Genomic DNA, 23,679 nt, shown 5'->3' with positions numbered 1-23,679 from the left:
AAAAAAAAATATATATATATATTAGTGTCCTCAAAATTCCATGATTATATTTTACTTATAGCACATCTCAATTTGAACTAGCTACACTTCAGATACTCAATAGCCACATGTGACTAATGGCTACCAAATTGGATGACACAAGTCTATACTTTCTAATTGACCAGGATTAAGCTTCTTGAGAGGCAGTGCACTGTAGGTAGTAAGCATATAATAGGATTTTAATTAGTAAACCCAGTATCATTTCCACCCTTCCTCCCTCTCTCCTTTCCTCAGGCACTAGGTATCAAAGATAAATTAGAAGCTGTGGATCTTGCCCTCAATTCCAGTCCCCAACTCCCAATATAGTGAAGGAGAAAAAAGCAGAGTAGATACTTACAGTATAGTATAATTGCTGTAAAGGAGATTAAATGTGTATGGAATTAGATGGTAAGGACAGAGGAAAGAGTCACCTGGAGATGTTTGCAATGGTCTGCACCAAGCACTTAAAGCACAAAAGTCAGACTATCCAGGTCATATCAGGTTCCCTGCTTCCGTAAAGAATATGCATCCTAGCTCATTTCTGGCAAAAGTGCAAGGTTCCCAGCAGGGGCCTCTCTGATCACACTAGTGATGTGTGACATACTGGAGGAAAACCGGCTCCCAAACTGCTGTCATTAGACATAAAAACACAAATGCACCTCAATAAAACACACAGCTGCACTTCATTTTATTTCCTATCTGGTCCAGTCAGTTGGGGTGGACTTGTCCCATATTTTTTGTCAGTATGCAAATCTTTTTTCAAAAGATGGTTAGATGCAATAGCTCAATTTTCTTGCCAACCCAAACCTACTTATTGTTAGTGACTTGACTGTCTACTCAACTACTATGGAAAGCTTATGGAAAATCTACTTCATCCCCATAGAGCCTGTCAGCCTCATGTTGTGACCCAAAGACATGAGAGGAATTTTCTAGCATTGTAAAGTTCATATAAGAAAACTCTTAAAGACTCTTTTGGGATGCCTCAGTTGGTTCGGCGTCCGACTCTTGGTTTCAGATCAGGTTATGATCTCACAGTTTCATGAGTTCTCGGGCTCTGTGGTGGTGGTGTGGAGCCTGCTTGGGATTCTTTCTCCCTCTCTCTCTGCCCCTCCCCCACTCATGCTATCTCCATCTCTCTAAAAAATAAATAAACTTTTTAAAAAAAGTTAAAAAAAGAAAACCCTTAAAGACTCTACTCATTTTCTAAATCACTTAGACTTAAAGAGGTATAAATGCCTTTCAACAAAAGCTGACTTACTATCCATTCGATCTTTTTCAAAGTTTGTGTACCTATGGCAAATCAGATAAATAAAAGTAAAAATGTCCACCAAACCCCTATTTTCACTCTAGCACACTGTCCTTTGACAGATGCCTTTACTTAACTGAACTCAGTGTGTGGAGTATCATGTGATGCTAATTTGGCCTTAAGGAGGTGAAAAGCTAGATGTCTTCTCCAGATCCTTTTTTCTCAAGAGCACAGAATTCCTACCTGCAATGAGTGTATAGAATATTTATTTCCAAATAAATTTGCACCATTGTTTTGCCTTAATGGCTGCTTCTTAAAGTATATTTGTAAAAGCAATGTATAAAATATTGCTAGATCTGAATGTTTAAGAAGTCATCATTGCATCTTCTGAAGAGGATTTAATGGACTTTTTTTCTGTGCTCTATGCTGATAATTTACAACGTAATAAGGAAACACTTAGAAAACTCCTGTAGCAGGTATAATTTTACCTAGTGGTAATGAATATTATGACATAGTCATGAATGTAGGAAGCTATGTAGTATTATGTGTAAATGGGCATTGAATACCCTTTTACTCTTAAAGTTTATGTTAGAGCTCGTAGTTTTCTCCTTACCATAGCTACAATAAATTCATAACAGTACAAAATGTGTGTCATGAGAGAAAATGGTTCTTCTGAGAGAAAGAAAGCATGAATATATCATAATAGCTTAGTATAAAATTTTGTTTATATAATGTAGGAAATGAAAGAAATGTTAATTGTTATAATACAAACACATAAAATCTATAAGAATGGTTAATATCAAGTTTCCTGAGGAAAATGACATTCTATCTTTCCTCTTCATGGGAAACTCATAAATCACTATGTATTAGCCAGCAGTGACAGTTTAAAATCATATTTTTTCCAACAAAAAGTGTTTTGCTTTATTATATTTTACTAGTCCAGAAAGAAAAATATGGAATTAATATATGCCCATGTTTTAAAAGAAAAATGTGAGTTCTGTGTTTGTATTTACAGTTTATAAACATTTGAAATCAAACTTACATATCAACTGTCCATGAATCAAGATTGAAAATATCTAGCTGCTAGTTACGAAAGTTAAAGTTAAATCCTGTTTTCTCTTTGGAGGAAGTTCCTACCATCTATGTTAGAATAGAGCTGGAGGTAAGAGAAATCCAGAGGCTGGGTCATGAACTCTTCTGTTCATAAATGAGAATTAAAATGTATTTATGAAAACTCTCATTTTTTTTCTTGTTAATTAATATACTATTACACTCTATTTCCAGGTTCATATAACCAGCTATCAACCAAAATTATTTAAACTTACATAATTTTTCAAAGTTTTACATATAGCAAGCTAATAATTAGACAAATACTTTTTATCTATGACCCTCTGACTAACGGTGATTCTAAATTTCAGTGTCATGAAATTATTCACCAATTCCCAATATCTCTGTGTATTACAGTATTTTACTTAACAAAAAATTGCAAGTATTTTCCAGGCACATTGTGTAGATATTATCTTAAAATAAGGCTAATTGGGGCAACTGGGTGGTCAGTCAGTTATGCTTCTGACTCTTGATTTCAGCTCAGGTCATGATCTCATGGTTCATGGTGTTGAGCCTCATATCAGGCTCTGAGCTGACAGTGTGGAGCCTGCTTGGGATTCTCTCTCTCCCTCTCTCTCTGCCCCTCCTCCATTCATGCTTACATGCTCTCTCTCTCTCTCTCTCTCTCTCTCTCAAAATAAATAAGTAAACATTTTTTAAAAAATAAGTCTTATTATCTTTTATAGACAATCGTCTACATATTGTTTTTAAGTAAACTTTTGGAAGTCAAATATGCAAATGAAAAAAGTCCATTTGCAAGGCTAATTAACAATTGTTAAGAATTTTTTAATGTGTAAAAATATGGGTTTATGAAGTGTTATGCTTAATTATTTCAAAAGCATATTAAGATGATTGTTTTTAAACAAGAATATTTTGTTTTAAAAAAGCTAAAATAGTATTATGTTTAAGATAAACTCTAACAAGTAATGTTGAAATATTTTCTACCATTGTTATGCTTCCTTAATATTGCATAACTGTGTTTGACACATTTAGTATACAATTTGAAAAAGCAGCTAAATTCCTGTAGTTTTAAATGAGAATTACTTTGTGTATTTTGAAATAGTCTTGGGTAAGTTCTGAATAGGAGTTCAGTATAAAACAAAAAGAGCTTACTTTATTTCATAGAGAAACTGATCAAGATATAGTACACTATCATCCACATCTTAGGCTTATGAACTATGTATTCAGTTTCATATATTTTAAGATTGTATTTAAGTGAGGGGCGCCTGGGTGGCTCAGTTGGTTAAGCATCTGACTTCAGCTCAGGCCATGATCTCACGGTCCACGGGTTTGAGCCCCATGTCAGGCTCTGTGCTAACAACTCAGAGCCTGGAGCCTGCTTCAGATTCTGTGTCTCTGTCTCTCTCTGCCCCTCCCCTGCTCATTCTCTCTCTCTCTCTCTCTCTCTCTCTCTCTCTCTCTCCCCATCTCAAAAATAAATAAACATTAAAAAAAAGATTATACTTAATTGACTGATGTTGTCCCTATTGAAATAACTATCAGAACCGAAAACAATTTTCTTTCAGAATAGAATTATTTTGGATTTTGCCTCAGAAACTATCTACTGTAACTTTTGGCACTGAAAGTAGTATAATTAATAAGTAATACTTTTTAACTTAAAGTGAAACCGAGCCTATATAAGTTATAAGGTGAATCTCTGAAAGAAAAAAATGCTTTTTCCTCTACCCATCTAGGTTTATTGACTGGGGCCTTGCAAATTAGACTGGCAAAAGATTAACAAAAGAGAAACTAACAGATGTTTATTAATAGGTTCATCCTGCATTTATGTGGAGTACTCACTGATGAGGAATTCTAAGGAGTGGTTAGAACTTGAATTTATATACCATTTTAGCAAAGAACAATAATTTTGCAGAGAAGTGACAAGACCAAGGACAAGACTTAAAAGTTTCTAGGATTTTAAGCAAACTATGGGAAGGCAAATATATGGGGAAACAAATGGTAGATAAGGGCTAGTTTTAGCAAGGTTTCTTGTATAGAATCCTCTGGTTTCTGGGCTGATAAAAGGCCCGGAGTTGTCTGAAGTTATTAACTTGTGTGGTACCTGGTAAAGAGGGGAGAGTCCATATACAAATATATGTCTTGCCTCAGGAAAATGGGTGGACACAGAGCAGAGAGCTTTTCTTGTATCTGCCTCTTCTTAATTGTCATCAGCTCACAATAATCCTTCAGACCAAGTGGCGTATTTTGGATGGCCTATCCTGCTACCTTTACATCTATATTCCACTTCTGCAAACTGAAGAAAGTTGTGGAAATTATTTTAAATTTTAGGGAAAAAATCCTGTTTCTGGACAGCATGACCTCAGTGGTCAAAAACTTCCCAATTCTTTGCAGTTACCAAGTGAGGAAAGGAATCGTTTACATGTTAAGTTGATCTTTGAAAAATATATCATAACAAAAGAATCAAATTAAACAATAATAAAGTCACATCAAATTTGATTAAGTAATACATTACTTACATAATTATATAATGTATTAAACTCTACTATGATATTTTTAAAACTTCCTTTTAATGATATTTTCCCATCTATTATCTATTTATATATAAATCACAATATATTCGTATGCACATATCACATTTATATAAGTATATATAGATATATAAGTATTTGAAAATTTTTTAATGTTCATTTATTTTTGAGAGAGAAAGAGAGAGAGAGGAAGAGAGAGAGAGAGAGTGGGGGAGGGGCAGAGAGAGGAGACATAGAATCTGAAGCAGGCTCCAGGCTCTATGCTGTCAGCACAGAGCCCAATGCAGGACTCAAACTCAAGAACCATGAGATTATAACCTGAGCCAAATTCAGATGCTTAACCAACTGAGCTACCCAGGCACCCCTATTTATATAAGTATTTGAACAGTAAACTTATTTATCTGCTTAAACATTAATAATTCATGCAGTTACTAATATATATTTATAATTACTAAATAATTGGTTACTTAAATTGTGAGATTAATTGATTGGCTTACAATTGTAATTTTTTATTTATTTATCTGGCCTTAGCTATACACATTAAAAGTCTAGGATAACACTCACCACTACTGAAATGTGAGCTTTGCAACATGAAATATATACTATAATTGCAAACTTTGTAACACGATAGGGAATAAAACATTGTATAGCATGATATTAGTTTAAGATTCCGAACACATAAAGGAAAAAACTAGTCTTACACACACACACACACACACACACACACACACACACACACCATACCACACAACTACATGTAAAGCACTGTGCTAGACTTCTCAAAGGAATGTGCACTAGTGGTAGAGACAGGTAGGTAATAAAATTAATATAATAGAATCTTCATTATAAAACATGTCATGAGAGCAGGGGCAATATTTCTATCAAATATGGGAGGATTGGAGTCAGAATAAAGGTAGAGAAGAAAGGAACATTTGCAGTACAAGAGATGAACAGGACTCAAGATAAGGGAAGAAGCAGAAAACAGCAGTTTTTTACACCTTCTATCTAGAAAGGAGGGATGGAGAAAATCTGTTATAACTACTTATCCCCTTTTACCCCCCTACTATGTGTTATACTTACCCCAGTCCTGTGCTATAGGTATTATTGCTCCCATTTTTATAGATGAGGAAGTAGTTTTGCATCTTAAATTCTATAAAATCTAAAATAAACTATCTGTTTTTGTCATTGATTTCTTTTGTAATAAATTTTACCCCTTGAAAGAAGTAGGAGGAAGTGTAAGTATGTGGACAATATCTTCCTCAAGTTAAAAGTGAAGCAAGACATCTACAAGGATAAAAATAAGAGATTAAAACAGAAAGCATAGAAGAAGTTACATAAAAAAAGACTATCTAGGGGTGCCTGCTGGCTCAGTCGGTAGAGCACAGGACTCTTGATCTCAGGGTTGTGAGTTGGAGCCCCACGTTGGATGTAGAGATTACTTAAAAATAAAATCTTTAAAATAATATAAGAGGAAAGACTATCTAAAAAGACAACACTAAAATATATGGGCAAAAGACACAGCAGTTAATTCAACAACAATAAAAAAAGAATTTAAATATAATAAACATGAAAAATATTTAACTGAGCTGTTATCAAAGAAATGCAAAGTAAAACACTGAGACATTTCACTTTAGGTTTGCAAGGAGTTGAAAGACTGCAATCTTCAGTACCTCTGAGTATGCCAAGGTTGCAGATGTATACTGAGGATTCCCAAGTGCTTGGGGATCAATCTATTCTTTCTTTTTTATTTTCCCCCATACTACAGATCTATCCTAAAATGTAGTGATTTCATTGTTGTTGTCCTTGTTGTTGTTGTTGCTTGTAGTTTCTAAAGCATTTTGTTACTATTCCTTGAGGGGATTAAAAGCACACTAAGGCTTCACAATACAAAGGCTCCTGAGAATTAGACAGGATGTTGTTTTTCAAGTGAATAAAAATGAAAAACCACTCTGGATGAAGGCTGACTTAGGAATTGCTATGTAAGAATTTATAGTTATAAGATAAATATACAGAAAAAAGAAGTCTGCTTTTCTTAGTCACAATGCTCTGGTTTACATTTGCCTATGACAATAAAAAAGAAAATGCCCCCAGAAAGGAATGGCTCAAGTCATGTTAAGCAATAGGACATCAAGCAGAATGATGAACATATTATTTGGGAGTATAGGGGAAATAACATCCATCAGTTTAAATCTTGTTTCTCTAAACCACAGAAATGACCTGAAGACTATTTAAACATGAATTCCCAATAATTTTAGTTCTATTACCATGAAATATTTCTCCCAATCGTGTGTGGATGATGATGTCATGTGCCATTCCAACCTAAAAATAGCATGATCAGTCCATATCTCATTAAAAGACTAAATTTACCTCAAACTAAGGCTACTCGTCATCAAATATTGCCAACAGAATGTTGGCACAGTCTGAATGATTTAATTAAACCACTCCAGCAACCTAATTGTCTCTACAATGTTCTTTCTTTTATTAAGAAATTGTGTGAGTAAAAACACAAGATCTGATTATACATTTGGGTTTGTCTTTTTTTTTTCATTTTACTCCACTCCTTTTCACTGCCCTAATAACAACTGATTAAAACATCAGACCTGCACGCTAAATAACTAATTTTAGTTCAATAAAGACTTGACAACATTTTATAATCAATTTTATGAGAGATCATTCGAGCTGAATTTAGTTAAACTGACTGAAGTAAGTAGATAATGAAGTATTTATCTTTGCTGGAAGAGAAACCCAGGTAGAGAAGCTTTCAGCTGCTGCTGAGAAATTCTAACTAGGAAGCCGCCAGTCACAACGGACCATTATGTTTCTAATTACCCTTATTAACAGAAGAAAAAGGAGCAGAAGATTTTCTCTGGAGAATCTGCTGTTTCCAAATAAACTAGATGATATTGGTCAATACATTCTATTTTACAGTTAGGTTTTGTCATCAGAAGAACAATGGTAAGTCAGAAAACTGAGCAAACCAAATGCAGTCAGGCATTTCTTTATGAACAAAATGTAAATGTTACATTCTTTTGTACTTACAGGAGAAAAGCCAGCAAACCCAATGTGTTCCTTAGATGACTTTTTTGTGTATTGTTTGGGGGGGGGGGGTTGTTTGTTTATCCTTAAGAATTCTGGTTCTTAAACAACTACTTATTTGATGAACAATAATCAAACTTTCTACATGTATTTGGGTTTTGTCCATTGTAAAGACTGGCTTTCCTCCCATCATAAACTAGTAGCTACATTGATGTGAGCTATGCTTCCTCCTAGAATATCAACACTTCGCATTCTAGTTGAAATCCTGCTGTTATGTTTAAAGATATTCTCATGCATTTCACATCAGATATCAGTAAGATTTCTGCACTTGGCAGAGAAATCAACATTGAGCATTTTGTGTGTGCGATATTAGGTTAAAATGTCTTAATATTTCTTTGTGTGCCTGTGTGTGTGTGTGTGTCTGTGTGTGTGTTGTGTTTTCAGGGGGAAGAGTGGGAGAGTACTTTTTCATTGAATTATTCCTTGGTATTATTCAATTATCTAAATTTTCATATCTTAGACTGTGATTATTTTTGCTCTTCAGGGTCTGTCTCCTTCACTGCCTCTGTCATGAATATCCATTTCAGTTACATTGATTCTAAATCTCATATTTAAAAGAAAAATATTTTACTGATTTAATAGTAACTGAAAAGTATTGCCTGATATCAAGAGGGTAAACAATTTACGAAGATGAGAAAATGGACCAGTCCAATGTCAAAAAAAATATTTGCACTGGACAGAGTTAACAGTTAAATAGGCAAGGAAAACTTTATTTAAGACTATTACAATAGGGGAGGAGATGGAACTCAACTTACCTGGAAGAAAAAAAAGATTTTTAAATGCTGGGGTAGGCTCATGGAAAATCTTTGGAGGACTGTGGGGCTGGGGGAAGGGGAAGTTTGGCCAAAATGATTAAGCCATTCACTTATGCCTGCTAATTGGCAGTTATCTAATTAGGGTCCTATCCTCCTACAGAGACTGGGAAATAGAGGTGGTATCTTTTTGGTGATTACATTTGGAAGGGATGTCTCCCAAGTTCTAGAGAAAGACATTTCTGGGTCATGGAAGATTTACATCTCAGAGGCAGAGAAAGAATTTACAGCTGCAACTTTCTAAAGCAAATACTCTAAGAAATGGGAAGCCAGAGGCCCATAGGAAGAAAACTGTCTAAAGTTAAATCAAGCTGAGGAGAATGTTAAGGCCATTTTGGTCACCATGATATTACAAAAGGTACAGATAATCAAACAGGAGAAAGAAAACTAATAGTTAGGAAGGGATTTTCTGGAAGAGCGATGTTGTGAGGCACAGTTAATATCAAGAGTAAAATCAGGTTCAGGTGTGCAACTTTAATAAGCAGCCTCCAGACCCAGACATGAAATCAGCAGTAACACCATCAAGTCATTTCAGTGTTCTCTTAGTAAGTTGGTCAACTGAGTCAACACTGTTGTTTCAGTCTGATTTATTTTTGATCATGATTGCTTGATTTGATGTGACATTCCTTTGAAGAATCGTGTATCTGATTACAGCATGTAGATAGCCAATTTCTATTCTTGGCTCTTTCTCAAACATCATACTCATGCACACACACACTTCTGCTTCATGGAGGATTTATATCTTTCTTTCTCCTCCCCCTTTCTGATATGTAGTTAAAGCCTAAATTCTGTAGACAGTGTTTAATTTTATTATGCTCTCCAACATTGTTACTAAAGATGAATATAATAACCCCAATCCTCTTTAAATTAGAATTAAAGAAGACATTACAATTTAATATGTTGGAAATTTATTTCGAAACTTACCTGAAACTGGATAGAGCCCCTTTCTGCTGTGGAGATAGAAAGAACACCATTGTCAGTCTTTAAGTGGAAGTGAAGTCATCTGATAGATAATACTGGAATCCCTGTCTTATTTTTTATAACCTTGGAAGTTAGTAAATGTTCAAAAAAAATGTTAGTCTTATTCCAGTGTCTGAGTCCTAACCAAGGTTTCTGTGAGTTTTTGGAGAATTATATTCTTAAGATCATGTTTTAGCTCTGAGTTCCTGCCCACCATTCTCTTGTTCTCACATTGCACCTTCTATGGCTGTTCTCTCCAGACCAACCGAAATGTGGAGCTCAATGCTGCTTGCTTGATCTTCTTAGAAATGTGTCGCATAGGGGCGCCTGGGTGGCTCAGTCGGTTAAGCGTCCGACTTCAGCTCAGGTCACAGTCTCGCGGTCCGTGAGTTCGAGCCCCGCGTCGGGCTCTGGGCTGATGGCTCAGAGCCTGGAGCCTGCTTCCGATTCTGTGTCTCCCTCTCTCTCTGCCCCTCCCCCGTTCATGCTCTGTCTCTCTCTGTCTCAAAAATAAATAAAACGTTAAAAAAAAATTAAAAAAAAAAAGAAATGTGTCGCATAACACATTACCAGGTGAGCAGAATTTACTGATGGTTTGAGCAAATGCATGTGTATGTGTGTGTGTGTGTGTGTGTGTGTGTGTGTGTGAAGAAATTTAAATTTTTTTGGTTGCACAGCTGTGCAGTGGTTTCTGAAGCTTGAGTGTCATTGCCATGGTGTAAGTGGCTCCTGTACTCTGCGCACCTGCTGATGCCACACAGGTGATTACCTGCAGTGGTGCTATGATGGGGCTGTGTGGGTGACAGTGACCCAGGATGGCATCAACTCTACAGCAGCCCACCAAGGCTATTGCCATGGCACCCAGACTGACCATATCTCCTTTGACAACTCTCCAGACTACCTTGTCTTGGGCAAGGTTGTAGGTTCCCTAGACACTGCAGGCCATGTCTGCAGCAAAGCATCTAAAGGGGACAGACGGTTGTGAAATCATGTCTGTGGCCGAGAGTATGACACAACTCAAGTCACCTGCCGCACTTGGTGTGAGTGCACATTCCACTGGTGCCATGTGGTGCAGTACAAGGAGTGCAGACACCCTGTGGACATCCATACTTGTGAGGCCCCCATGAAGGCAGAGTGGCTGGACCACACTTGAACACATAAATATCTCACTCACCCCTCTGCTCCAAACCTCCTAATTTGGGGTGCTTGGGTGGCTCAGTAGGTTAGCCATCCAACTCTTCATTTGGGTTCAGGTCATGATCTCATGGTTCATGGGATCTAGCCCAACGTCGGGCTCTGCACTGACAGCACTAAGCCTGCTTGGGATTCTCTCTCCCTCTCTCTCTGGCCCGTCCCCACACTCACTCACTGTCTCTCAAAATAAATAAATTAATTAAAAAAAAAAAAAAACCTCAAAAGCACAAGATCTTTGCATGCACACCTTCCATAAAGGAAGGGTAAACCTCAACTCTGGGCTGCTACAGCTTCTATTTAAGGACTAGGAGAGTAATTCAGAAGGACTCGGCTGTCCTGTTTGGTTCCTGGGAAGGAATTGACAGGGGTTGTAAGAAACTGAACTGAAGGAAAGTAGAAGAGTCAGGGGTCTTCAGAATGATATAAGTTGCACTAAAGCACATGGTCAAAGCTCACTTTTCCTTTCCTTTGGAAAATTTTTTTTTTACTTTTTACAACTACTTTGGCTACTTCGACATCAGTATGTTTTCATAGGTTCAATTATCTTCCGCTTCTTCTTTCCCTTCCTTAAATTTCTCTTCATTCCTCATGCAGAACGATTTAGTTTTCCCTTCTTTTTTCATGATTTTCTTTAAAAAGATAAAACTCACAGGGCCTTACTTTTTATAACCAAACAAAATTATTCAGGTATTTTCCTATATATAAACATTCTCATGGAAAAGGAATCTGTTGCCAGCTATTAAAATAATGATTTCCATCTCTCTGGATCATTTTATATCCGAGGGTTATCATGTTCTGAGATGTCATGCTCAACATGCTCCAGGGTCACATCAAATTAATTGTACCCAAAAGCTGAATTCCTAGCTAGGAAGCTAAGTGAAATATGTATCATTTATTTAGGGTATCCCTTTGCTCGATACTGAGCTAATCAAGAAACATAATTAATAGAGCCCTCTCTCTTAGGGCCAAGAACAAAGATTTAACCCCCTGTTCTTTTCTGGATTCCATAAGCCATAATCCTATCTGACATTACATCAACCTTTGTACTTCAACATACTTTCATAATATTTTACATTTCTCACATTCATTCATTCGCTTGTTCACTTATTCAATAAGAGACCATTTGCTTTATATCAAGATACTGTGGAGCTCAAGTGGAGTGTAGATCAAGTAAACCAGAAAATAAACAGTAAAATTTCATATGGTAAAAAATGCTAATAAAATAAAGCAGGATATTGGGTAGAGTGAAGGGAAGGTGGTAGCTATTTTAGATAGTACAGTTAGTTCCTCCGTAAGCATGGGATATTTGAGGAGACATGACTGATGAAGAGTGAATTATGAAAGTATCTAAGGAAGGATATTCTGGGTAAAGGAAAGGACAACGGTAAAAGTCCTAAAGTAGAATTTGTCTTCATACATCCAGAGAAAATCGAGGGAAAATAACAACAGCAACAACAAAATAAACCAAAACCACCAATGTGGCTGGTGTACAGAGAACAAACAGGAAAGCACTAAGACATGAAATCAGAGAGTTTGGCAGGAATGAAAGGCCTTGTAGGCTCTGGCGTGGAGTTTGGATTTTTTGCTAAATCACATTGGAATATTTTTTTTAATAATGGAGTATGATTTTATTGGACTTGTTCTTTTCTTAATCACTTTGCTGTGTGGAGATTATATTTTATATTGATTATTTTTAAATTCAAGGAATCATTTTAAAACTATTGGTATATCTATCCAAATTGTCCTGTAGTCTATTTTATTCATTCATGTTTCTTGAGTACCTACTATGGTCCTGGCATTGGACTAGACCTGGAAATTCAACAATGATCAGGAGGTGGTTCCAGCACCCAAAAACACACACCCTCATAGAAAAAGGTTTTGCTATGTTTTCCATAGACAATTATTATTGTCCATGTTCTATGCATTCTTATTAAAATCAACAGGACTTTCCATGAACTTTTTTTCTGGATCTTGGATAATATCTATTCTTAGCCCCATACTATGTTTCTATATCCATTTTATGCAGAAAAAATGTTTAAGAATATAATTGCCAGAGAACAAATACTGCATAATGCCACTTCCATGTGTAATCTAAAACAAAACAAAGCAAAACCAGTTCATAGATGCAGAGAACAGATTGGTCGTTGCCAGAGTCAGAGTGGGAGGTGGGAAAAATGGCTGAAGGAGTTAAAAGGTACAAAGTTCCAGTTATAAAATAAATAAGTGATGAGGATATAATGTACAGCACGGCGACCACAGTTAATAATATTGTTTTGCATATTTGACAACTGTTGAGAAAATAGATCTTAAAAGTTCCTTCACAAGAAAAAAATGTCACTACATACAGTGATGGATATTAACTGGACTTATGCTGATCATTTCATGCTATATACAAATATCGAATCATTATGTTGTACATCTGAAATAATATGATGCCAATTATACCTCAGTTTAAAAAAAAAAACCTCCCGTTAAAAAAAAAGAGAATGTATTTGCATTTGAATCATGTTCCTAGCATTTTTTTTTTCAATTTCATGATGTCTTCCAAGTTCTTCTTAGCAGGAAAACTTCATTCATGGTAAAAAATTGAAAAATAATAGCACCTGTGTAGAACTTCTTCTCTTTAGAGTGGTATTCCAAGTTAATTTGAGCTTGAAAATATATTAAGTAACTAGGAAAATACCTGTAACACTAGATCATAGTTTCTGTAACACTAGATCATAGTTACTGTGTTGGGTCATTTCTATCCCCTCTCCTCTTGAACTGCAAAAGTGCAGAGGGTGCAAATTGCCCCACAGACTGACAATCGAATGCCTGATTATTTGTGGATGTTTTTGACCTTGAAGAGCTGGGTGATGAAGATGAGGGAATACTTTGAGCAGAACCTTGGGAAAGAAACCAAAAGCTGAAGGCAATACCAGTTTCCTGTTAAGATTCAATCTCAGGAAGCATGGAGCTGGGGCTTTCTGTGCACTTTTGACTGTTTGCCTTGACTTCCCTCTTCCTTCTCTTTTCAGTGGACTTTAAAATTTTAAGGATTTTTCTTCGTCTATTTATCTCATAATCTCTTATTCTATTTTATCTGTATTCCACCTCCCATTTTCTTTCCTGTTTTTCCCACAACACAAGAGATATTTGCATTAAACAAGAGTTACTAAAGGACCCTGTCTGTGAAAATCTATTTTGAAGTTGGAGGAAAAGGCAAGACAGCTTTCTGAACTTTCTTTCCCCTTGGGGTAAGAATGTTGTTAATAAATTATTCTCCTCTTTCAAAAGAACTAGCATTTTGACTATTGAACATTTTGGAAACAATTGTATATTGTGTCTTACAGATCAAGCTTTATTGTAGACTAAGTGCTATTTAATGAATATACCTTAGACCTTCTCTCACTTTATAAAAAGAACTGTTTATTGATTATAAAATTAACTAAAGTGTGGTTATAGAAATCTTTCAGATTTCATAAGGAATATGTGCTCTTTTCATTCCTACAACAAAAGGACTTACTTTGGGCAAAGCCTAGATACTAGAAATTCAAAGCTCATTGAGATATAAGGATACAAAAATCAATGAACTATGTGGTCCCCATAGTCCCCACTATCTAATGGTGGAGAAAGATGATAAAATCAACTATTATATTACAAATGAGAAGAGCTATAACATTTGAACCAAGGTTATGAAGTATAGCCATGACTATGTTGCTAAGAATGATGGTCAGGGGACACTTCTAAGAAGGGTAACACTTAGCTAAGTCATAGAAGACAGAATTTAGCTGGGAAAGGGAAGTAAGAAGCAGAGGAAACAACATATGCAAAAGCCAAGAATCAAGGGACTGTGGTAGAGTCTGAGCATGAAGAAAAGTCTGAGCACAAAATGTTAATGTGAGAAAGGAGATACACTTGCAAAGATGTGATAGTGACAGATCGTGACAGACCTAGTGTGCCATTCTCACTTGCAAGCACATAGAAAAGGACCAAGGGATTTCTAGAAGGGAAAATGAATGAGTCAATCTGCATTTGTTGAATATTTACTCTGGTGGTAGGAAATAGGATGGATTGGAAGGGACAAGGTAGAGGCAAAGGGAAAAATTAGGAAACAATTTCAAAATTCTGGATAAGAAATGAGATTTTAGCAACAATCATAGGAATGGAGAGGAGAGGAATTATGTGAGAGATGATTAAGGAGTGGAGTAAAGGAGTTCTTAAATAATCAGGAGGAAGAAATTCATGGTGGCTATCATTCTGGTTTGGACATCTGGCAGCTGCAATGCTGATAACTAGGACAGAACAAGTTAATGGAAGACCTGTTGGGGGTAAAGACTGTGATTCAGTTTCAGCCATGTTGATTTAGGCAACAAGACTGGATACAAGACTAAAAAGACTGGATACAAGACTAAAAAGTCCATGAAAACAATTAGATGGTTCTCATAAGCATATACAGAGTCAGAAAAGTATACTGACTCATGAAAGCTTCACTCTTTCATTCTATAGAAAGACATTTTATTTTAAAAATTCATTTCTGTTTACCACTACTCCCCCAGTTTGCTCTATCTTCTGAAGAAATATCACACTTACAGACATTATATCTGCATGTTCCGCAAACACTTTATTATGAATCCGTTAGGGTATATACTTGCAAATATTTTGTTTCACTCTGTTTTACCCCTTAGGCAATGTCATGCACATATTCCAGCAAACAGTGTAGTGAAGCAAGAACAGAATAGCAATGTGTTGCTAGTTACCAGATCTGTAGATTCTTCCTTGTCAGTGTCTCTCACTGGTGTCCTTTCTTCACTCTGCCCATCATGATTATCCCCAAATAGGATCCTAGTCATCTCCTGCCTTGAACACCTTTATCAGAGTTCTTAAGTACAAGCAAGGGAAACTGATTCTGATTCTTTAATGCAGAAAATGAAGTTTTTGAAAGGTTTTGGGAAGCTTAGAGAATCATGAAGAAGGTACGGGAAAAAGACAGACTTGGAAAATAAGGAAAAACAAAGGGAGTTTTCCTAGCCAGAATCTCAGCCAGAGTCATCCCACAGGGACAGGCCAAGGAAGATACTGCTGTTTCTAGCCAGACTGCCACGGCTGCCCCCAGAAACAGCTGTGGCAGTCTCTTCCACCACTACAATAAATTCTTCAGTTACTGCTTCTTTGCATCACTGACTCCAGATTCAAAATTTCAGGTGGTTGTGTCTGATTGTCCAAGTCTGGATTGGAAATAGGTCCATGCCCTAGTTTTCAAGTTTCTGGAGAAATCAAGTATCTGGGCTTTTCAACTTCTATGGTTGGACACCTCCCACTAAGACTGATGCTGTAGAGGATAATATAGTAAAATACAAGAAATATATAGGAAAGAGGGTTTGAATCAGGACAGCCACAGAAATGCAGCTGTCCCCTTGAGTAACCAACTTATTACCCCCTTGTTCATTTATCTGTTTTATTCTAAGCACTGTTCTGGACATGTGCTATATGCTAATGGTATAAATATCAAGAATGCAAGTACCTGATTAAGGTTTTCCCCAAATATATCTATGATGTTGTTGTTTTTTTTTTTTTTTTTTTATTCTGACACTACAATAGTTACCAATTACTTAAGGGTCTTCAACCTGCTATTCAAAAACATTACATCGGGGGCACGTGGCTGTCTCAGTCAGTAGAGTATGCTATTCTTGATTTCAGAGTCATGAGTTTGAGCCCCACATTGAGGGTAGAGTTTACTTTTAAAAAATTCCATCAATTGATCTACATTACACATACAGCCTTTCCCTTTATTGTTTTCTAACATAAATTCTCTTCTCTAAATAGGTGATTATCTTACAATTCACATACATTCCTGTGTTCTCTGCAAAACTATCCATCTTTCTCACCTACTTCTCCCTAACCCATACCTGAACTCATCTTATTTTTTTTAAGTTTATTTACTTATTTTGAGAGAGACAGAGACAGGTGGGGGAGGGGCAGAGAGAGGGGAAGAGAAAATCCCAAGTAGGCTTCATACTGCCAGGACAGAGCCCGATGCAGGGCTTGAACCCACGGAACCGTGAGATTATGACCTGAGCTGAAACCAAGAATCAGAGGCTTAACTGACTGGGCCACCCAGGTGCCCCTGAACTCATCTTATTTTTTTCCCCAAGTAGTGTCCTACTTGCATTCTTTGCTTCCTTCGTGATTCTCCTTGAAAATCAGTAGGTCTTGAAGCTATTGAAAAATTAAAGGCATACTTACTGTGTGTGAAATCATACAGTATCTATGTATATTACTAAGTCATACCTGCATCTTCATTCATAAATACTCTTTATGGATCTATTTTTACATTGGATGCTCTTACCTCTCTAAGTAGATTATAAATTATTCAGAGGTAAGGATCTCATCTGTTAGTATACCCCTCTGCCATATCTAGCATGTTAAATACAAAGTCTACTCCATCATGTATCTGTGAAACATGTGGACAGATATCTGGCCAGTTTCAGCTCTCAACAGACCCTTTCAAAGAATTTATGATTTTGGAGTCCGTTCTTCTGAAACTTAATTTCATTCTCTTTTACAGTCTCTAACTCTAGGTAAATACTATTCATCATTTCACAAATGTACAACCTTCATATCACAGTAGGAACCAGGCAAGGATGACTGGGCACAAATTCACTGTCATTATTAGAAATTACCTGAAGCCAATGCCCAGGTGATGCTAGTCATGTCATCTTCATAGAGGAAAGATGGCATTATTATAAATTGAAACAGTAAATTTCTGTGCTACACCATATAATCTTTTCATGCTTTGTAGAGTTAAAACAAAAGAAATGAGACTCATTTAAGAATCTGATTATTTTGTCAGTGTCACAGAATGACATATTAATTGGGTAGTAAATTTGCAAAATGCTCTTATGAATGCAAACAAAATGTGTCTTTTGTAAATTAAGTAAAAAAACAGATGCCGATTTCTCACACAAAGTTCCTTTCTGATGCTGTCAGAGCAGTAGTTTTTGAGAGTTTTGGCAGATGGCATTACAATTCAAATAAAATGAAATAGACTTCCAAATACATCCATATTTTCTTGTCATATAAATGCCAGAAGAATTTTTAGTTTCTAATGTTTCTGAGTGTCCTCATAAATATAACCTGTGTTATTGCATAAATACTGATGATTACATTATGACTCTGATGTTAGCTGAGATTATGTTGATATCTTTCTGTACAACCAAAGCAGATATCCACTACATCTATTGCAGAACAAGGAAATGTAATATAACGGGGTTTAAAAATATTGAATTTGGACCCCTACTGAAGAATAAGGTGGACATTATTTCAGAGTTTTGGGGCATTTTTCATAAATGAGGGATGTATCCACATTCTCATACCAATATTCAAGACAACGGGAATTCTAAGAAGGGACAGTCCAAAAAGGAATCCCCTCTTCAAAAGGATTCCAGCACTGCCCCTCACAACCCTTGTCAAAACTAATTCTGTTTGTGACATTGGGCAAATTATTTAACTACTTAGCACAGTAAAATAATCCCCTCCCCCACAGAGTTGCTTTGAGGATCAAACGAGAGGATTCATGTAAAGCACTCCACAGCACCCAATATATAGTATTGATCGATTATAGCTGATTTTAGTGTTTCCATGGTGCTAAATAACTGAAGTGGGGCAGGAAGGGGTATAATTTTGACCATGAAGAATTTAAAAGATAACCTCCTGGGTACATTGGGACAGGAACACAAATAGCATTTATTGAGATTAAATGCCTTTTTTTTTCATCATAGAATAAACTTCCCTCAGTAAGAAGAGTTGCAAGGTAAATATTGACTCATATTTTATGACAGAGCTCTAGGGAAACTTCCCTATAAAGCATCTGCTGTCCACTACAGTTCCTCCCATAAATAGTCATCCCTTCACTTGAACACTTGCACATACTTCTACCTTGACATTTCCCGATTTATAGAATATCTCCTCACTTTATTGTGCTTCTCTTTAATGCACTTAGTGAGTTTTTTGTACAAATTGAAGGTTTGTGCACCCTTGCACTGAGGGTCTGTTGGTGCCATTTTCCAAATGGCAAGTGCTCATTTTGTGTTTCTGTGTCACAACTTGGTAATTCCCACAGTATTTCCAACATTTTCATTATTATTTTATTTGTTATGGTGATCTGTGATCGGTGATTATTACTGGGATGATAGCGTTTTTTAGAACTTTTTAATTAAGATATATGCATCATTTTTTAGACGTAATGCTATTGCACATTTTAATAGACTACAGTATAACGTACTGCAACTTTTATATGCATTGGGAAACCAAAAAATTCATTTGTCTTGCTTATTTGCTTTATGGTGGTGGTCTGGAACAAACCCACAATATCTCTAAAGTATACTGGTACAGTGAATCCCTTTACACAGAAGTTTTTTTTTAAGTTTTTATGTTTTTATTTCAAGAGAGAGTGAAAAAGAGCCGGTGAGCAGGGGAGGCTCAGAGAGAGAGGGAGAGAGAGAGAGAGAGAATGTGGGGCTCGATCTCATGAACTGTGAGACCATGACCTGAGCTGAAGTCAAGAGTCAGAAACTTAACCAACTGAGCCACCCAGAAAAATTTTAATCTCTAGCTATTAGCACAGTATTCAGTAAAACTTGAATAAATGAGTAGTGAGTTTTGTAATGTTCAAATAAAAAATAATCTGTGAATAAAATGAAATAAAAGGCATTGATCCATCTCTCTGTCCACTATGGTAAATATAAAGCCAATAGAAGAAATGGAAATGAACCTAGTGATATCTGAAAATTTCTTTCATTCCTATGATTTTCTTAAGTATTTTATGATATTAGGCATCTTCACTTACAATGAATTCTATGTCTAACAAGAGTTTAAATATATCGCCCCTAGAAAGAGTTTGAGAGAAATTTGGGATCTGCCTCAATAAAAAATTGTGTCTAGGTCTCAAATATAAAAGAATAAATTTGGAAGTGTACAATGGTTTGCAAAATTGAACTAAGAAAACGTAAAAGTCTTGCACAGTGCTACTTCATCCATGTTATTGTAAAATGTAAAAACATAATACTATTAGTCTGTTTGTTAAAAGCAATGTCCATAAAGGGAAAATAAAAACTACTAAAACCAGTAGTTAGCAAAACCTGTTACCAAAACCAGTGTGACTAAAAATTTAATGACTATTTTTCATATTCTTTACTAAAACATTTTCTTTAACCCATATGTGCTTCTCTAATACCTGTGTTGGGGTAACGACTAGGTAGGAAGTTAGCTTTATGGGGCATGGCCAATATCAACTTTTTCTTCTGCCTTTCTGCCCTAACCCAGCACATCTGGAAATATTTGAAATATGGGGCAAACACTCTCACCACAAGAATACCTAACTAAAAATTGAATTAATACTTTGAAAAAAAAGAACATAACATAACATAACACAACTAAGATATTAATGTCATAGAAAGCCAAAATTTTTTGTGCTACCCAATCTGAGGTTGCTCTTCAAATGCAGGTATGAGACATTTTATCTTTCCCAGCATCACCATGGGTACAGGATCTCATCTATTCCTTTAACAAATGCCTGTGCTGAACATTTAATACTAGATTTGGGAAATACAAAGATGAGTAAGATATGCTGCCTGTCTTTAAAGTTTCTCACCATGAAGGAGGCAAAGCAGATGGTTATGACACAGTCTTTGGAACTCAATAGAAGTCCCTTTCCTCAATAGTATACCATATTCTTTCCCTCTCTTTGTTGCTTCTTTTTCTTCGCTGCCCACGGAGTCTTTCTCAGTCTGTCTTGTGACATCTGGGCTTCCTGAGTTTTCCAGCCCTCCCCTCTCGCTGTGGAACACCCTACATCACAGCAGATTTAGGACTCATTTGTATCTCTATCAGGTTGCTGAGTATATAGTATGCTAATTTTTAACACCCATAAAGTAACTTGCGGGTTCTGCGTCACCTTTTATTTATTTTCCAGTGGAAAAAAATCTTTCTTTTTCTAACACTGTAATTCTAAACCACAGATTTTATCGTTTACTTTTAAGTATTATCTCTGAGTGACAATAATTGATTGGTTTTTGAACAGAAATAGATTTTTCAATCACTTAAAATTTTACTAAAAGAAAATGTTGCCAAATCACACAAAAAAGAATGTTGTAACGAAAATATCATTCTTATCTTAATTATCGTTGTTACTTCAAGGGCTGGATTTGTAGTACTGGTGTGATTTTGATTTGTGAACTAAAGAAATAATTTTAAATATGCTTGTTACTTTGCTTTTTTCAGATAAAAAGCCAGAGCATAATATTTCCCTGTAATGGAGTCACTTACATGTATATTAAATAGAAAATTATAATCATACATAATTGTATTGGTCTTCAGAAAATCTTCCTTATGAATTCTGGTGGCATCCCTTTGTACCAGAGTATCTTTTTTATAATCCAGGCCTCTCCTCACACAGCTGAAGCTTCACTCCCAAATGTTAGTCTACTTATTTTGAAGCCTTCAAGCCAAGTTCACACAGGAAGAATAGAATGAAAAGGATCCACCTACTTAGTAATTTTCCAGTCCCCACTTTCCACACCCACTTTTATCATCTCTTTTCCACATTTCAGATAATTCTAGGAAACCTTCTTCTTCTTCCAGTAATGAGGCAAACCACTAATGATTTTTACCTGCCCACCCTCCAAGTATGGACCCTAAGTTCCCTCGGCACCCATTACTCCATCAGGTCCTACCATTGCTGCTTTTACAATTCCTGCTGTCAACGATGATGATGATGATGATGACAGAGCAGCAACAGCGGTAGTAGGTGTCATGGTAGTGTCTAACATTTAGTAAGTGCCAAGCATGTTAGCCAGTCTACATTTCTATTCTCTGTAACACAGTGCAGGATAAAAAAAAAACTGAGACTTATCCAAGGAAAGCCAAAATTCAAATCAAATTTGTTGCCGAAGCCTATAGTATCTCTGTCAAATATAGTTACTTAAATAAATGCTTAATTTTGACTTAATGCTATTACAGCCAGGTTGGTATTTGTAAACTACAACTCATATGTAAGAAAATTTTATAGACTTTAATTTTATATAATTAATCATTTGCTTTGGACCTTTGGTTACTTTGATGGAGGATAAGAAAATTTGAATCTGCCAACTAAGGGCTTTTTTCTGCTGTTTTTTAAGTTGAAAACAGCCTTATTGAGGGTGGGGGATGGAGGAGGGTAATAGTGTGTCAACATTAAAGCTCAAATGCTGTATCAGATTTTTTCTGCAGTGGGTTTCTTCTCTCCTCCTACATGTAAGATGTACATATAGTCGATGAGCAGGTATCCCTATGGTAATGAGGGTGGGTCTGGGGTCAGCCAGCTGTTCTTTGTCGTTGCTGTTGTGCTGCAGAATGGCTTATACCTGCTCACGTTATGGTTCTTGCCCTTGACCAGAGTTGTAAGGACTCCACATCCTGTGTCCTGTCTCCCAGGACTTTGCACCTCCAGTTTCTACTCCCATCCATGGCTTCCCATGGAAGTCAGACATCGATTCTTGACTACTCCTCTTGATATCCCCACTTAAGCAGGCCTAAATTTCCTAAAATAAGTGAGTGCTTAAATAAAGGGAGAGTCACCCACAGAGAAATGTGAAAAAAAAAAGTGTGTTAACATGTTTTGAAAACTATTGTCGTTGGGGCACCTGGGTGGTTCAGTCAGTTGAGCATTCAATTCAGGTCACGATCTTGCAGTTCATGGGTTTGAGCCCAGTGTCAGTCTCTGTGCTGACAGCTCAGAGCCTGAAGCCTGCTTCGGATTCTGTGTGTCCCTCCCTCTCTGCCCCTCCCCCCCTTACACTCTGTCTCTCAAAAAAAATAATAAATGTTAAAAAAAAAAAAAAACTATCATTGTTAATTATACTTCCAGTCTGGACTATATGCCCTGTATCAGAGCTGATACACATTTGCATTCTGAAAATGCAAACTTAGAGAAGAATCTGAGACTACATTAAAAATGGAGCCTAGGGGTGCCTAGGTGGCACAGTTGGTTAAGCGTCTGACTTCAGCTCAGGTCATGAACTCCTGGTTCATGTGTTTGATCCCCACTTAGGACTCTGTGTTGACAGCTCTGAGCCTGGAGCCTGCTTCTGTGTCTCCCTCACTCTCTGTCCCTGCCCCGCTTTCTCTCTCTCTCTCTAAAAATAAACATTAAACAATTTTTTTTAAAAAAGAAAATGTAGCCTATGACCTTGACCCCTTTATCATATCAATTAATATTTCAGCTAGTGATGTTCTGTGTCCAAATCAATATTTCCAGTGATTTTTGCCTCAAAAGGCCTTTACAGATAAAAATTATTGATTCCCTCTATTGGACCAGGTAACCCTCCCAAACAGTCTGTGTGCTTTGTCTGCACAGTGCCACTGCTGTGGAAAGTTTGGATTTCTACATGTCGACTCTCGCAAAGTTGCTGAATGCTACATCATAGCACACTGTCACTGCTTGTATGATTTACACACAGTCTAGTTGTTACCACAGGTACAAATCACAGCTCTGCTTGGGCCTTTAACATTTCCTGAAAGGCTGGCATGTAAGTTAGACACGCCTGCAGGGCAGCCTAATTTGTGGGAATGACTGGCTCTTACATGCCAGGTAACCCCAGCTCAGACGGACTCTGACAGCTTTATAAGAACAATATTTTTCACTGGGGTGAAGTGCTCTCCAAGATTTTCCCAGTGTTTTAGGCATTGGATACCTTGCAGACACATCAGGCATCGTGTTTCCTATTCCAGGTCTTTTCCT

At 36.5% G+C, this 23,679-nt stretch overlaps 1 protein-coding gene and 1 pseudogene across 1 annotated transcript in view; both read left to right on the top strand.

The window, feature by feature from the left end:
- The window catches only part of LOC122213623, a 38,404-nt pseudogene extending 27,523 nt beyond the window's left edge, over nucleotides 1-10,881 (top strand).
- MAGI2 (membrane associated guanylate kinase, WW and PDZ domain containing 2) overlaps nucleotides 1-23,679 on the top strand; it is a 1,332,916-nt gene that overhangs the window by 958,810 nt on the left and 350,427 nt on the right. The window lies entirely within an intron of this gene.

The sequence above is a fragment of the Panthera leo genome, chromosome A2 (genome assembly GCF_018350215.1).
Source record: "Panthera leo isolate Ple1 chromosome A2, P.leo_Ple1_pat1.1, whole genome shotgun sequence".
In the NCBI taxonomy this organism is placed as follows: Eukaryota; Metazoa; Chordata; class Mammalia; order Carnivora; family Felidae; genus Panthera; species Panthera leo.
This window is presented reverse-complemented; position numbering and strand designations above follow the sequence as displayed.